Genomic DNA, 17,425 nt, shown 5'->3' with positions numbered 1-17,425 from the left:
CCAGGGACCCCTGGTGGGAAGAGCCCCCCTGAGCCCTGGTGCTGCTGATCCGTGTTGGGAAGACACCTGGCTGAGGGCTGCACACCCTCCCCTTGGCCTGGATTTCCTTGGCATTTCTATTTGTCCTTCCCAAACACCCAAAACCAGGGTAAAAATAGAGATGTTAAATAACCACCTGCTTGGGGACACGGGGGGGATCTTCCAGGGGATGCGGGGGACGCTCGGTTCCAGGGATTTGAGGGGTCCTGGGAGGGACCTGGGGGTTTCTCAGGGCGTTGGGCACTCCAGTACCAGCGGCTCTGGCTGCGCTGGGAGACGGCTGGGAGAGGGTCAGCGGGAGGAGACGAGAGAGAAGCAGCGGGAGGAAGAGGAGGAGCGATTTTGGAACCACGCGCTTCTCCCGCCCGCCCGCACAGACCTCACCGTCCCCCGTGAGCGGCAGAATCGCCCCCCAAGAACCCGCAGGTGAGTGGAGAGGGGGAGCTCGCCCCAAATCCATCATGGAGGTGCTCCGGGAGGATTTTATTTTGCGGTTCAGGGGATGTTTGGATCTTGCAGGAGCGCAAAGCTGAGCCGGAAATGGCGCTGCGGGATCTTGGCGGCTCCCATGTGGGATCGCCCGGTATCGGCGGGGAGGGGGCGATATCGACCCTGGGGATCCCCGGCAGAGCCAGGGGGGAAGGCGGGAGCCCCAGAGCGGGGAGAGCGCAGAGGGGCGATCCCGGAGCCGGGGGACCCCCGGCAGCCTGGAGGGGTGCGGGAGGTTGGTGCTGAGCGGGCTCCGGGCCCCCGAGGCTGAAAGGGGCGCTGACTTCTCCAGCTGCCCTTGGGCAGCGCCACCATCAAACCCAACGCACTCAGCCCTTGTTTTCCTTCCCAAAGCAGGATTTCCCAAGCCTTGGCTGCATTGAGGAGGAGGCCATGAGGACGAGGTCGATGGCTTGGGAGCCGCAGGCAGGTGAGGAGGAAGTCAGTGCCCCTTTCCCCCTGTGTCCTGCTCCATCTCCCAGCCCAGCACGGCCCCGGCTGCAGCACAGCCCTGGGGGATCTCCTTGCCCTTGCCTCTGGCACGGAGGCAAATCCCATCCTGTCCTTGTCCTTCCTCCCCCAGACAAGGAGCTGAGCACGGACAGCAGGGAGGACAAATCCCCGCGGCACAGCCTCGGGCAAGAGGCCGTTTGCAGCGGCTCCACGGCGCAGGAATGCAACGGGGAGGAAAAGCCCCGCAGATCCCGCAGCAGGAGGGGCTGCAAACGCACAGCCCGGGGATCCCAGCAGGAAAGAGCCAGCCCGGGCCGGGGAGGCGGCCGGAGCTCGGAGCTGGGGCTGCGTGAGCAGCTTCACCATGGGGAGAAGCCCCACAAGTGCTCGGAATGTGGGAAGGGCTTCAGGTGGAGATCCAACCTGATCAGACACCGGAGAATCCACACGGGGGAACGGCCCTATGACTGTGGGGAGTGTGGGAAGAGATTCACCCAGAGCTCACACCTGGCTGCGCACCAGAGAATCCACACTGGGGAGAGGCCCTACGAGTGTGATAAATGCAGGAAGAGGTTTCACACCCGCATCGATCTCCTCCGGCACTATCGCATTCATACAGTGGAGAGGCCCTTCTGCTGCCCCGACTGTGGGAAGAGCTTCAATCAAAAGTCCAACCTACTCACCCACCAACTCATGCACACAGGGGAGAGACCCTACGAATGTAATTAATGCAGGAAGAGGTTTGAGAGCAGCTCCAGCCTTCTGCAGCACTATCGCACTCACTGGGATGAGAGGCCCTTCTGCTGCCGTGACTGTGGGAAGGGATTCAAGACAAACTCCAACCTCGTCAGCCACCGGCGCATCCACACAGGGGAGAGACCCTATGAGTGTCCTGAGTGTGGAAAGAGCTTCTCACAGAGGTCTAACTTGACCCAACACCAACGTCGTCTCCACTGAGAGAAGCCCTGTGAGTGCCCTGAGTGCAGGAAAAGCTTCGTGCTGGCTCCCTGTGACCTGGATTTTCTTTGCATTTCTCTTTGTCCTTCCCAGACACCCAGTACCGGGGTAAAAATGAAGACATTGAACTAAGACATGCCTGCAGACACAGGGGGATCTTCCAGAGGATGTGGGGGACCCTGTGTTCCAGGGACTTCAGGTTTCCTTGGGGGTGTCTCAGGGCTTTGGGCACCCCAGGCCCAGCGGCTCTGGCTGCACTGGGAGATGCTGACGGAGGTTCTGGGGCAGCTGATCAAGGACCCCCTGCCCTGACACCCTCCCCGTTTCCCCCTGACCCAGCTCCCGCTGTCCCCTGTCCAGGATCCTCCTCTCCCCACTGTCACTGCCCTTGCCCCCAGCCCATTCCTGTCTCACACCACTCCTGCCCCTGTCCCAGTTCAGATCCCATTCCTGGTATCATTCCCTGTCCTGTATTCTCTGCCTGGTTACCGTTCACATATTCCCAGTCCCATATTCCCTGTCCTGTTCCCCTTCTAGTATTCCTGATCCCAGTCCCATTCCCATATTTCCATTTCTTTATTTCCAGTCCCCTTCCCATATTCCCATTCCCACTCCTTTTGCCCTATCCCCATGTCTGTTCCCTGTCCTATATTCTAAATCTCCATCCCATATTTTCTTGCCAATTTCTCTTTTGATATTTCCTGTTCTGTTCCCATATTCCCATTCCCTGTTCATGTTTTCATTCACATTCCAATGTCCCTTTCCCAGTCCCCATTCTCTGTCCCTGTCCCCATTCCTGGGTGTTGGAGAGTGGAACAGAGAAGCCTCTCTGACTCCCTCCAGGAGAGAACAGTATGCAAGAATTAAATTTAAAATATTTTGAGAAGTTCAAGTACAAGAAACCACACAGACATTAAATAGATGTCTAGGTTTTGGTTTAAGGAATTAAAAATATTAAGTAGCATAGATATGAAGTAGACGTTTAAATCTTAGTGTGAAGCACGTAGAAATATGTTTTAAATACCAATAAAAAGTAAAAGCTGTGGAATCTCCTATAAAATAGTGGCTGCATTGAGACATTAAAAACTTAGTTCTAGACAAAATAAAATGACAGTAGGAATATTTTATATATTCTTCACATAGAACAGATAGGCCATATGCACAAGTTATATGTAGACTTTAGTATTATGGATTTCTAATAGGTTTAGGAGAAATTTGTCAGGTTAATGATTTTGGCTCATTGGGTAATTTGTCAATAAAAATCTCTGTATTGGAGCCAGAGCTCTCTCTCACTCCTCTGTCATCGCTCTCTCTTTCCCCCACCATCACCATCACCACTACCAGCACACGAGAGAAGAAGAAGAGGAAGATGAAGAAGAAAAGAACAGAAGAAGAAAGGCCAGGGAGCATCTGCCTCTGGAGACTCTGCACCAGCCGCAGCTTCCACCTCTTGCAGCAGAGAGCTGCTCCTGCTTCCATCGGGACTTTATGGCAGAGAGATTGAACAGGGACTGGAGAGCCTTGGGCTCTTTGCCTTTGGAGCCTGACGTGCCTTGACAAGAAACAACTTTACAGCAGCCAGCAGCTGCTCTGCTCTGGGAAGATCTAAAGCCACAACCAATCCCCACAGCCGGTGCCAGTCCCGGTTGTGGACACTGCTGGAGGCCCAGGCACATTTTAGCTAGGCCTTTTTCTCAAGTTCTAAGTATTTTGCTCAGGCCATGAAACTTTCTCTGCTGGAGGCCCAGGCACATTTTAGCTATGGCCTTTTTCTCAAGTTCTAAGTATTTTCTCAGGCCATGAAACTTTCTCAGCCTCTAGCAGGATTTTTTCCAGCCAGAGGACTCCTTCTTAACTTAAAACACAAAAGAAAGAATCATAACAGAGATAAACACCTGCAAGGTCCATGAGAAAGTCAGGGAGGAGAGGTGTCTCCTTCTCTGACCAATGATCTGTTTGTATTTTGTTTTCCATGAACTGTCTTATTTAAGGCAATGGTTTCTTTCAATAAATTGCTCTTTCTTGCTCTTTTCTGCACCAAGCAAGAGAGTGTCTTGTTGCTGTTTTTTCACTGCTCCATAACCCTTCCACGGCAACAGAGCCAGACACAGCATCAGCAAATCACCACTGCTGTGTTTTGGCAGGACTTTGGTTCTGCACGTTCAAAGCAACAGCAGCTTGTGGCATTTTTGTCACTGAAGCTCAGCACTGACTGAAGTGGCATTTTTAATGCACTCCCTAACTGCAAAACACCTTCAGACACACTTTAATGACAGACAGGCAGCAGTAAAATCTGTGCTTTGCCTGCTATGAGACAGGTCAGAAGGGCAGAGCATATCAAATAAAGGGACTGCTGCTTTAGCTGCCAGGCTGTGCAGAACACAGCAGCACTGCAAGTTAATTCACTGCTCTCACATTCCAGTCATTGTACTGTAGTCATTGCACACCAGTGGTCTTTGAAATACTAATTATTTATTAAAACTGATCTTCAGAAGAGCTTCAGCAGCATGTGACTGACCAGACACTGCTGTGAATACCATGAACTGTGTGGACCACTCTGAAAACTTAAGCTTGATGAAAGTAAGATCGGCAACTTCTGTTTCCCAAAAGATCAAAAGGCACTGTAAATGCAGGAAACAAAAGAATTATCTTTCAAAAAAAGATAATTATCAAATTCTAAAGAATTATCTTTCATCTTTCTGCTGATGGCAGTTTCCCTAAACTCTCCTTACTGCACTCAGAGGAAGCAACAAGTTTCCCCCTGCCCAGCACCCGGTCTTGTATTTCCCACTGCAGTACAAATGCAGGTATCCTAACAGGACTGTGCAGTCCATGTGCAGTTTTTAAGGACATGCCCAAATGGATGATTGGCTGTATTTACACTGACCAGGACACAGCCATGTTCACTCAGTGTGTCTGACCAGGAAGAATTTTCTCTAGCATACATTTAAGAGGTTTTTATTACTTATATCCATTTTGTTCTTAGTGACAACAGAGCAATTGCTCAAATTTAAGTTTCTGTTTTCTTCATCTCCTTAATGCATGCAGCAGAAGAACCTGCATCCTTTAATGCAATGGTAAGCTTTTGACAGCCATGACAGAACTTAAAATTGGAGTGTGAGTAAACCAGACTGGATGTCAGTGTGACTCACCTCAGTTTTGGCCATGCTAAATTGTATTAGAATCATATATTCTGACATCTGCACAGTCTAACTAAAACAGTGCAGAGCCCTTGGTGTTATGGGATTGCTGATGTAAAAGACCTTTGCTTCCACACCACTTTTCACAGCTGACTCACAGCTTTCTTTCAACTTCCTATCAATTCCTGCAATCGAATCTTAAGAGCAGATAGAACTCTGTTTCCTGCAATTTCTGTGTAGGATTCAGTAAATCATTTACAAAGATATAATACCTGCAAAATCCCTACATAGAGCAGTGTAAAAAAATACTTTGGCATTTTCCTGTCCTCATAAACAAATGTAAATGTCAATACTAACAACTTCAAGCCATTTTTTTTCTTGCTGAGTTTTTAGAACTGAGCCTCTAGCATTTTGACACAGTGTTCTCATTTTGTTTGCTTTCAGAACCAGTGCTTATTTTTAGTCATCAGAGATTGTATTATCCAAAAGAAATAAAATTGGCATGAATTGGCAATAAATGAAAAGAAATTCATTTAACAAAACACTCCATCAAGCTGCTGCATGTAAGACTCTCTGATTGTAAGAGCCTGAAATGAGGGATGCAGAACTCCAGGCGGGCTCTTTAAAATGCTGCTTATTATATCCAAATGATGCAGTTATTTATTTATCATTTAAAATGCTGTTTATTGTATCCATGTGATGCAGCAATTCACAGGCCATGGGTGACAAGAGCCCAGCCCACAGCCTGACAGCCACATCTGTGGGTTCCTCTGAAAGCTTCCTCTAGTCCTGGTTACAATGCAGTCAGTAATTTTCATTACAGAGCATCCTAAGACATGACAACCAATAAATCCCTTCACTATCACCTGTAGCCTATCATACCTACTGACATGACAATATTCTTGTTACTATTTTCCAATCACAAAAGGTTGGTGTGTTTCAGTTTAAGCTAGAAGTTGGTTTTCAGTTTTCTTGCAGTGGAAAATCCTGAGATCTTTTCTCTACTTGCAACATGGTATTTTGTTTGCCTGTGAAAATTCTTTTCCTTGGTAAAAACATCTTTTTTTTGAGGTGGATTTATCCATTGCTCAGAGTCATAAAAGCCCCTTCCAACTCACTGCTCTTTGCCTTCTTAGTTACCCAGTAAGACTGGCTCAGCAATTCTTTTCTTCTACATCAAAACTTGCTCTCACCTCTCTTCATTCTTCAGATTCTACATTCTACATAGGGCAGGACCCCATCCCCTATAGGGCACAGACCCTGCAGGAGCGAACTGGACTTCTGGACAGCAGATCAATATGATTTTGCAGAAGCCAATTTATTGTTTATAATTCACCCTAATTATCCATTTCTCGAACCATCACCCATGTGGGCACACATTCTACAATTGGTAATTTTAGGGTGTTGATCCACCCATTCAAACGCCCCAGAGTCAGTAATTGGTGGTCTCATGCAGTTTCACCACCTCCTGTTATCTTGAATCTTCTAATCTTGGTGTTCTGTGTTTTCAATTTCTTCTCTCCCCATTTAACATAGTTTATGTTCCAGCAGCTTTGGGGCTTTCAAACAAGTTATCAAAAAACTCCTAAAACTTTCTCATGCTGTGCAGCTGTTATAAACGCTGGTCTAAACTAAGAAATGCACAAAAACAGCTGGCATGTGAAAGAAGCGTGTGAACAAACAGCAAAATATGCAGAAAGAACTGAACAGCAAAACATAGCAACTAAATATGGTTTTTGGCTGGTGCACACCACACAAGGCCCAGATTTGTACAGACATGTCCATCAGCATCTCAACCTTGTTCAACATTACTACAATTCCCCTTCTTTTTCTATACCAGCCAAATCATCTTTGTTATCTTACCCTTGTCTTATCTTATTTGTCTTACCTTATCCTATATTATTGTATTCTTATATTATCTTACCCTTATACTATCTTACCTTTTATGATATTCTATATCATATCATATCATATCATATCATATCATATCATATCATATCATATCATGTCATATTCTATCTTATTTTATCAAGCGAATCAGTAACTTTTAATGGAAAAAACAATGTGCTAATAATGAACAAAAATATCCAAACCCCTTTGATTATATCTTTCAACCACCCAGGTATTCCCCACCCTTCTAACCATTCATCCAAACCCCAATCGTCCACAGTTAACTTCCTCATGTTATCTTGCAGTTGTTTGATCTTCTCATAAATGGATGCAGAATGGTCAGAAAGATACATACAACACATCCAATCAAAATCCTCACACCCGTGCCCATGTGCTGATAGCAAAAAATCTATAGCAGCTCTATTCTGCAGTGTGGGGTGTCTAATGCTATTTACATCTGTAAGCATTTGTTTCAAAACAGTGGAAGTGATATTCAGCTGTTCATTCACTCAACATCTCAGCTTCTCAAGCGTAGTCAATGCCTGAGCAGCAGCAACACCTGGGGAAAGAATTGATGCTATTATTTGTGCCAGAGGACCCCAGAATTCCAAACGATTGTAAAAATTAGGCTCCAAATCCCCAATTTCTCTTTTAGCTCTTTTGCTGTGCCCTGCTCTCCAAAGGGTCTGATTCAACAACTCATGCATGCCAGGAGCAAACATAGTTAACTTTTGGAGGATATTCAGGGGGCAATTTGGGGTTTTTTGGGAGTTCTCAGGAGTGTTATAAATGGATATTTCGATATGTTAACTTTTCAACCCTTGGCCATATGCATTTGCCTCTCGCTTGGTGAAAGCTGCTGTGGGCCAGGGCCAGCACCGAGCTGGGCTGTGTGGGCCAGGCAACGTGGAGAGTCTTGGCTGATCTTGCTGTGTCCCTGGCCTCAGCAAAGGCTTGGAGGATTTGCCTGCCAAGGCATCCTGCTCATTGGCTCTTCCTGTGCCTTGGAGAGAACAAGGATGGCATTTCTGGCAGCTGGGCATTAGCAGCCCTTCAAACGGGGGCGTGTTGTGGAGCAAGCCCAGCTGAGACACCCTGCGAGGAGCCAGCCCAGTGCTCCTTGCTCCTCTCTGCTGACACCAGATGGTTGATGTGGTTTTGGGATGAGCCCAGCTCCGTGACGGGGTGCTACGTGCACACGAGACAGCTGCCCCTGTCCCGCGGGGTCCCAGCAGTGCCTCGCAGTTGTCCTGCACACACATCAGGATGTGGCCAAGAGAGGTCCTGGAAGCTGAGGCAGCTGATTTGAAGCTTTTGCAGGTGCCTACAGGTCAAGGCCAACGGTGTTCCCTCAGGATGCAGCAGTCCTGAGGCTTCCCCCCAGAGCTGCCTGATGCTGCCCACTCCTTGTGGCACCAGTTGCTTTCCTGTGGAATGTTCTACCTCCACCAAGAGCAAAGAGGGAGCTGGAGAAAGAGCTTGCCAGGCCACTCTTGATCCTTTCCCAGCAGTCCTGCTCCCTCCCTCCAGTCCTCAGACTGTGCCCATCCCTTTTGTTCCCCTTAGCTCATCCCTTTGCTTTGCTTTCCATCAATAAAGTTTGGCTTCTTCACTTTGCCTGCATCTCTGTGGAGCTCAAGTGGTGCAAATCCAGAGCCCTGGGACACACAGGCCCCTCCTGCTGTTCTGTTCTGCGCCGTGTTCTGTGCAGAGACTCAGAGGAACAAGGGCAGATCAGGTTGGAAAGGTCTCTGTGCTGAAGCTTCAGTTCCACAACACTGTGAAAGTCAAGGTCTTGCCTCAAGGCTGATGGCTGCTGCCAGCTTGGCCCCATGGCACCCACTGTGGACGTGGCCAGGGACAGGACAGCAGAGGGGCCGGGCAGACACCCCGCAGCGGCCGAGCTCCATCCTCTGGGGCATCCCGGGGCTTTCCCTGCCTGGGGAGCGCAGGGCTGGCCTGTGTTCTCTGCACATGAACGGTTGATCTTATCCACAGGAAACAAAATCAGCATCCCCGTTTCCAGATGTGAGTTATGAGGAGGCATTTGCCACTCCAACAGCACCCAGGCTTCTCGGTGGTGGCAGCTTTGGTCTGGGAGAAATCCTGCACCCTATGAAATTTTAGCAGGTAGATGCCCAGTCCCAGTTAGAGGTTCCTGGATATCAACGTTGGCTCTTTTCCATGGGAAACAAGACTCACCATCCCAGTTTCCTGATGTCAGTTGAGACATCATTTGGTGCACCAAAGGCAACCACTGTCCTAGGAGGTGGCATCTTTACAGGGCACACACCCACAGATTTTTCTCTCTCAAGGCTTCAGAGAGTGCAGCCTCCTTTTATCCTTAACTCCCGGCCACACTTTGCCCTCTTCCCTTCCCCGTTGGCCAAGGTACTCGGAAGATACAGCCTTCCCAACCCGTGTACCCCATATTCCCCCTTGAATCTGGCATTTCCCCCCGAAGTTCAGAAGTTCAGCCTTGTGCAGACTCTTGTCTGGTTCAGGAGCCAAGCTGTGTGGGCCCAGTAACAAACCTGCTGCCCAAAGCCAGTAGAAACTTTACAACCCATTTCAAAGACCCTAACAGCCATCCCTTCACCCATGAAGTGATTTGTAAAGACATTAGCACACATCTTTCCTCTCACATTGATGTTTCCTCTGCTGCTAACAGACTTTTAAAGCCAGCCTTTGGCCTGACCTCTCTGCTGTTGTAGTTCCATGGACAGAGGTTGTTGTCTCTTCCCCCTTCCATGGGCAGGCCGCTGTTCAGCCATCTCCAGGACAGCAGGGCCCCACCCCACAGCACTGTGACGTAGGAAGACAAAAACCATCACTCCAAATGTCCCCCATCCTCCTTCTTCCCAGGCATGTGGCTCTGCCAGTGGGGTTTGCTGCTGATTGCCACAGGAAAAAGAAGAGCACTGTGATCCTGTGGGGCTCAATGGAACCAAACATCCATTGTGACACTACAGAGCCTCACAGAACCCAGAGTCCATGGTGACACAACAGGGCCTTGTGGAACCAAGGAGTCCAAAGGCCTAAAACAGATCTTGCATGGCTCTGCCTTGGAAAGAGAAACCTCCTTGGCACACACTTAAGAAGGGTGTCTGTTTGTAATGGGGAAACTCAGGAGTTTTAGATTGCTTCAAAAAGAGAAAAGGAAGAAAACCCCTGTTTCCCTGAATGCTGCCAGATCTCCAAGCAAAGCAGATCCCAGGTGATTGAGGACAGACAGGATGGAGTTGGGCAATGTGGAGCAAGGTTGTCCACACTGGATCAGACCTCAAGGTAGAGCTTCTCTGAGCAGGCCAGATCTCCTGAAGAGAGACCCTGGATCAATACCAATCACAGAACGCTGCAATCAACTCTGCTCTGAAGAGAAACAGTAAGAAAAGACACTCTTTAAAATAGGAACACTTATTTCTAAGAAGCTCTTTGAAATATTTCTCCATAACTCTACAAAAAAACTTTCCTAATCAACTGCACTGGACCAGAGTGAAAGGAAGGCAGAGCCATGGTTTGTCAGGACTGACTTGATCCCAGTGAGCCCCGTGGTGCATTTGGTGCTGAGCCCTTGAACCTCAGGGCCTGAGAAGAGATTGCACAAACCTTTCCAGGAGCCCCAGTCAGAAGAAAAACCCAAAGTGTCTCAAAGCATTAATGGGTCCCACTGAGGTCCATCCCCAACACAGGCTCCTCATGGACTCCTTGAAGGTGAGTCTTGTTTCCGATGAAGGCTCTGGGTCTTCCTCAGTGTTCGCTGTGTGACCTCGCAGGGAGTGCAGGCGCACTGAGCTTAGGGTTATATCATTAAATAGATGTTCCCACAACAGGCCTTAGTCGAGTGTCCAGTGCCTGGAATGATCCCAATTTGGCTCAATTCAAGTTAAAAGTTTTATTTCTAGGTGCTGCTTTTAGACTTATATCCTTACTATCCTCACTCCCACCAAACAACTGGAGGATGATTCCATCTGCTTTGTTTAACCATTTCCTTTATCCTTTCTGCTTTATTACAATTAAATACAATTTTTCTATTGATTATAATGCAACAATTTTGCTAATACAGTTCCAATTTAATTAGCATGAATCACATTTATAACTGTACCATGCCCGAATTTTTGAGCTACCATTTCCAAGTTTTTTGGAGGACCATTCCCAGATTTTTTGGTGGAACATTCCTGGGTTTTTGGGAGAAATGTTTGTGAATTTTTGAGGCATATTTCTGAATTATTGAGGGAACATTACGGAATTTTCATGGGACCATTCCCAGATTTTTGGGGACCATTCCTGGATTTTTTGGGGACCATTTCTGGGTTTTTGGAGAACATTCCTGGGGTTTCTCAGGGAATGTTTCTGAATTTTGGGGAGCATTTCTGAATTTTTGAGGTACCATTCCCAGGTGTTTTGGGTACCATTCCCAGGTGTTTTGGGGTACCATTCCCGGTTTCTTGGGCTGTCCCTTGTTGGTGAAGGAATAGCAAAGACTTATGAATGCCTAGCAAGTAGTTCTGAAACAATAGATGAAAGAGAGATGTTAGCAGTATTTGACATAGATGCTGAAAATAGTTATGTTAAGGTTTGAGGCCTCTTCCTTAGTTTAGATAAAACCAAATACAATACATGGAAAAGAAGTAGCAGATATCCTGTCTCAAGCCTGGCAGGAAAGATCTCAAGATAAGGGTAAAGCCATAAAACATGGTAATTTAGTTGTTCCTATAGGTTGCATGCAAATATTAGGAAATTAGTATATTGTATTAGATTGGTTATTGGAATTCAGAATATTCATTATGGAATAATACTTATTGTACTGCAAATGGAAAATCCTTCTACTTCTCCCTGCTCTCTTCTACTTCTTCTCTGCTCCTGCTTCTCCTCTCTTCCCTCCCCGCTCCTCCTCTCCACTCTTATTACCTCTACTCTCTAACTTTTCTCTAAGCTCTCTCTTATACCCACACCCTATAATAAAATACAACCCTGAAGAACAGCAAATAATAAGCTCCTGAGTCTGTCCCGCGACCGTCCAGAAACCCCCCGGTCCCACAGTTTGGCGCCCAGCGTGTTCAGGGCCAGCTACTTCACCCTCTTCACTGTGGGACGTTTTTCTATGGACGGTAATTAGACCTACTTTTAATTACTTCCTCGGTTTTCGTGAGCACGGCTTTCCGTTGTTTGACAGCGTTCTGGGCCGGAGCTCTTTAAACTCATTCTATCAAGGCAAGCGCCGAGTGAGGGGAGCCGAGCTCTGGCCGGATTTGCCTGATGGCCTCGGGGCTCCGACGCTGCCGCTGGCCGGTGGTGCCTGAGCTCTTCGAGGGCGCTGCCAGGGCGCTCCCCGCAGCTCAGCGGGAGTTTGCCTTGTGCACAGAGCACGGTCCGGCGCTGCTTGGCCCCGCCTGGGCTATCGCTCTAAGTCTGGAGACAGGGAGGTCCCCGAGTGCGCTTGGCAGCTGCACAGCGACACCTGAGGCACAGCTCAGAGGAAGGGACCGGGAGCACAGCGCCCCCCGCGCCGCGACACTGCCTGGCCAGCGTCTCTGAGGAGGGCCGGACACTGGACGCTGTATCTGCGATTACCGAGGCTAGTATATTAAACCAATAACGGGACAGACTCACTCTGCACACGAGAGAGCTCTTTATGAGCAACTAAAGCATTTATTAGGCTCTAGTCACATTGATTTGCCTAAGCAGGAGCTAAAAAGCCTCCTAGAGTGGACCCTAGTTAATTTCCCGAACACAGACCACTCTGCAGTTTTTACTAGGAACTTTTGGGACACGGTTGGTGTTAAGCTTTTTAATGATATTTCCCGCCGGTATATGGGAGCTGCGGAGCTAGTTCCAGCCTGCAGGGTGTTGGTCCAGCTCTTTGCCGGAAAGGGTCAGCCCGCTGCGACCGCCCTGCTTGACCAGCCGCCTGTGGCTGCTGCACCCCCCACGATCGCCAGTTTGCACTGCGATGAGCCTTCCATCTTCCTCCCGGACCCCGCAGCCCCGACATCCCCGCTCCCGCAGACCCCTGCCACTGCGCCCTCCCCTCCCGCCGTTCCGGACCCCGCTCCCCCTACCCCTGATCCTGTGACCCGTCCCGCTGCTCCCACCGCCCCTTCCCCCACGCCATCTGCCTCTCCTGTGCCTGCCCCCTCGGTGTCCACACCGTTCTCCAGCCCTGTCCCCCCGGCGCCCCCCCTCCCGCCTGTCTCTGCCCCTCCCGCGGCTCCCGGACCCCTTGCGCTTGCCCTGCCGCTGGCTTCCCCCCTCATCCCTCCGATCCCGCCGCCTCGGATGCCATCCTCGCGTTTCCGCCCGCCGTTCCGCCGCGTCCTAGCCTCGCCCCCTCGGTGTCCGCAGCCGTCCCTGTCCCGACTCCCAGCCCCCGTGCAGCCCCGTATCGACCCCGCCCCTGCGTGCCTGCCCGCCCCTGCCCCCGCCGCGACCGCGCTGCTTGCTGCTGCCGCCGCGCCGCCCCTGCCCTCCTCCCCCCTGCCCATGGCTTCCCCTGCCCCCCCCACCGCCAGGCGCCGCCGCCATTACGCACGTGGAGCCCATTGTGCCCGGCGCGTTACATGCCCAGCACTCTGCTGTGTCCACGGCTTTGATAAACACACCCCTGCTGCAATCCCCAGCCCCGGCCAGCCAGACCGCGCCGTTTCACTCCGTGCAGGCGCCCCCGGGGACGGTCCCCTTTCCCGAACCGGGGGGAGCCTGTCGGACAGTGAACCAGCCGCCGGAGCTCGCCTGCGGCAAAGCGTTTCCGCTTGGCCATGGCCCCGCAGCCGCGCTGGCCGTGGAGCCGCCGCTCGCACCGTCCCGTCCGGAGCGTGGCCGCGGCCGAGCCGCCGCTGCTCGGCGGCTATTCCGTGTCGCTAGCGGCGGCGCAGCCCCCGGTCACCGCCGCCGGATCCGCCGGGGCGCCTGTACCGCATATGGCCCTGGCCATGACTGCGTGTGCAGCTCCCACGCCACCCGATGAGTCTCTGATCCGGCCCCCCGCTGCAGCCCCGTCTCTGTCTCCCGCTGCGGACACGGCTCTCTCGCAGACAGCGCCGCAGTCCGTGCCCGCCAGCGCGTCTCTGCCCTTCCCGGCCCCTCTCGGTCCAGAGCAGTCCGCCCCGCTCCCGACTCCCGCTGCTGGTCCCCCGAGCACAGCTCCACTGCCCGCCTATGCCAGCACTGCTCCACCCTCCCTACAACTCGCCGGAGCCGGCCGCCCGCAGCCCGCCATGCAGCCGCCCGCCATGATGACCTCCGCCGCTCCGGACACGACCGCAGCACATGCACGGAGCTCGCCAGCGCCGCCTGCGCCCTCCACGCCGCTCCTGGGTCCCAGTGCCTGTCCTCAAACGTATCCCTCTGCAGCTTTCCCTACGCCGGACCTAAATGTGGCGCATATCCCAGCGTTTCAATGACGCCTCCGCAGTCACCATCCCGGTACACCGAGAGCCTCCAGCAGTACCACCGCACCTACCGCCGAATCCACCCAGTTCAGACGCATTTCTACAGGACAGAGGGGGAGGTGACGCCATAGCGCCCCCGTTAATAATGGAACAAACAAGGAACTATTTTACACCTGCAAATACTTTGCCTATCGTGCAAAAGACATCTCAGCTTCAAACTGCGACGCTGCATCCTCAAACCCCGCCAGATTTAAAACCACAAAAATATTACGATGCTTCCGTATTGACGGACTGGCAAAAAATTAGACGGGACATTTGTAAAGATGAATGCCTTAATGTGATGGCACTACCTGTCATCTTTAATCCCCAGCCCGGTGGTCCCAGGAGGTGGTCTCCCATTCCGTCTCATGAGATTAAGGAATTAAGGAAAGCATTAAGGGATAATGGCATCGCATCACCCTATTTCAAACAGGTGCTAAAAAGTACACTGGATGGACATACACTTACACCGAATGATTGTAAAAACCTCGCGATGGTCACCCTTACTGACTCACAATATCTCCTATGGGAATTGAAGTGGAAAAGGATGCTCACAGAAATATTAGCAACTTACAGAGACAGTACGGATGTAGAGCTGCGTGCTCTGACCATATCTAAGTTATCTGGTGACCATCCCGACGACAAAAATGAAGATCAGGTGAATCTTCCCAGAGCAGCCTTAGATGATATTAAGAAAATGGCACGCAAGGCATTTCTGCAGGTTCAGCCTGCAGGAGTCTTTGAAAAGTCCTACAACCTGATTACCCAAGACCCAGCTGAACCTTTCACCACATTTGTGGACAGGGTAATCCAGGCTTCTGAAAGGCAGTGTGCTGATGACATCGCTCGCCCAATAATGATAAGAGACATCATTGAAAATAATGCCAATACAGAATGTAAAAGGGCCATCAAAGCCATGGCGAAGGACAAACCAACAGTGCCCGAAATGATAGATGCCTGCAATAAAATCGGAAGTCCGCAGCACGTGGCTTCTATCCAAGCAAATGAATTGGGAAAAACCCTCGCAGAACAGCTTGAAAGAGTTCTTAGTGCACAGACATCACAAACAGCTGCACTGGCAGCTCAAACAGAGGCCCGTGACCAGAAACTCACAGAAATCCTGACTGCTCTGGACCTCAATTCTCAACAAAACCATACCAGTATGGCTGTAATGCCTGCTGCTGTGACATCATTTCTGCAAAAATACAGGTCATATCATGAGGAACTGCTCAGAAGTTAGAAGAATGATGCAGACATCGGATCGCTGCTCCACATGTAAAAAAGGATATCATATCTCCTGGCAGTGCCGAGCCAAACCTGATATAAGCAAGAAAAACAATTCAAAAAACTCGAAGACGAGTGCGGAGCGCCACCGCGTGGTGAAACAAGTTATGGCACCACAGAACCCCGAGGGAGGATTTGTAAATACTCCAGCTCAGACGCCAATTCTTCCATCACCAGCAGAACCCCAGGTTATGCCACAGGCTTACTGCCCCCAGGGTTCTGGTGCACTTTGGCTGCCTCCAAGCCAATAACATTTTTAAAGGACAGTAGTTATACCTATATTCCTACAGGAATTACTGGGACTTCTCAATACAGGCAGGACTTTTTGGTTATTGGCAAAGAGATGAATGGTATTCTGGGACTGCTTGTTTTGCCTTGTGTATTTTCTGTCAACTGCTATGAAGAACTACGAGTGTTAGCTAATGCCTGTTATCCTCCCTTGCATATTCCAGCTAAGGCCCCTATAGCTAATGCTACAGCACTGTTTATGGGGACCACAGAGCATATGCCACCTTGTGATCCCTCATTTAATCAGGACAACCCTGAAGTTTTTTGGATTCAACACATAAGTACACAATGCCCTATGATGACTTGTGAACTGTCTATTGGTGGGATTCGAGTTAGAATCAAGGGTATGGTGGACACAGGGGCAGATGTTACTGTGATTTCTTATTATTACTGGCCAGCAGAATGGAAATTAATAACTCCCCCAGGTGCTCTCACAGGCATTGGAGGTGCAACTCCATGCCTACAGAGTGAGTCTGTGGTCAGCATTACAGGACCACACTGGAAAAAGGCATTGGTTCTTCCCTATGTAGTGCAAAGACACATCACAATGTGGGGAAGAGATTTGCTTTCTCAATGGGGAGCCAGAATTGCACTGGATTTTTAGTAGGGGTCACTGAGACACTCAGCTTTTTAAAATTAACCTGGAAAACAGACACCCCCATCTGGCAAGCCCAGTGGCCCCTAACAAACAATAAGCTGAGTGTTCTTAAGAACCTAGTGGCTGAACAGCTGCAAAAAGGCCACATCACACCCACTACCAGCCCATGGAACTCGCCTGTATTTGTAATCCACAAGAAAGCCTCTGGCACCTGGCGATTATTACACGATCTCAGAAAAATTAATGCAGTGATTGAAGACATGGGAGCCCTACAGCCAGTCCTGCCCAACCTTTCCATGATCCCAAGAGACTGGCCGCTTGTCATTATCGATCTAAAGGACTGTTTCTTTAACATTCCACTACACCCAGACGATGCACCTCGCTTTGCTTTCTCTGTTCCAAGCACAAACCTGCAGGAACCACTTCAAAGGTACCATTGGCTCATTTTGCCACAAGGAATGAAAAATTCTCCAACCATCTGCCAGTATTACGTAGCTCGTGCCTTATCTCTGGTTTGTGAGCAATTCCCAGAATCATTCATAATCCACTATATGGATGATTTATTGATAGCAGCTCCAACGCAGAAACAAATGGAGACAACCCGTGATAGTGTTGGTGCTGAAATCACAAAAGCAGGACTGGTGATTTCTGAATCAAAAATACAAGAGACTGCTCCCTGGAAATATTTGGGTTGGAAATTAACAGAACAATCTATTGTGCCTCAGAAAGTGCAAATCCAGACGGAGGTTCACACTTTACAGGATCTACAACAGCTTTTAGGAGAGATCAACTGGGTCAGAACTGTGTTAGGAATCACTGCTGATGAACTTGCTCCACTTTTTGACTTGTTGAAAGGG

At 49.9% G+C, this 17,425-nt stretch overlaps 1 long non-coding RNA gene across 1 annotated transcript in view; it reads left to right on the top strand.

Moving 5' to 3' along the window:
• The first annotated feature begins 375 nt into the window (after positions 1 to 375).
• The window catches only part of LOC306815952, a 46,624-nt gene continuing 29,574 nt past the window's right edge, over positions 376 to 17,425 (top strand). The window contains exon 1 of the long non-coding RNA XR_013777541.1: positions 376 to 465. This is a non-coding gene — a long non-coding RNA (uncharacterized lncRNA). The remainder of the gene's footprint in view (positions 466 to 17,425) is intronic.

This window comes from Erithacus rubecula (assembly GCF_903797595.1).
Source record: "Erithacus rubecula genome assembly, contig: scaffold_307_arrow_ctg1, whole genome shotgun sequence".
Taxonomy (NCBI): Eukaryota; Metazoa; Chordata; class Aves; order Passeriformes; family Muscicapidae; genus Erithacus; species Erithacus rubecula.
This window is presented reverse-complemented; position numbering and strand designations above follow the sequence as displayed.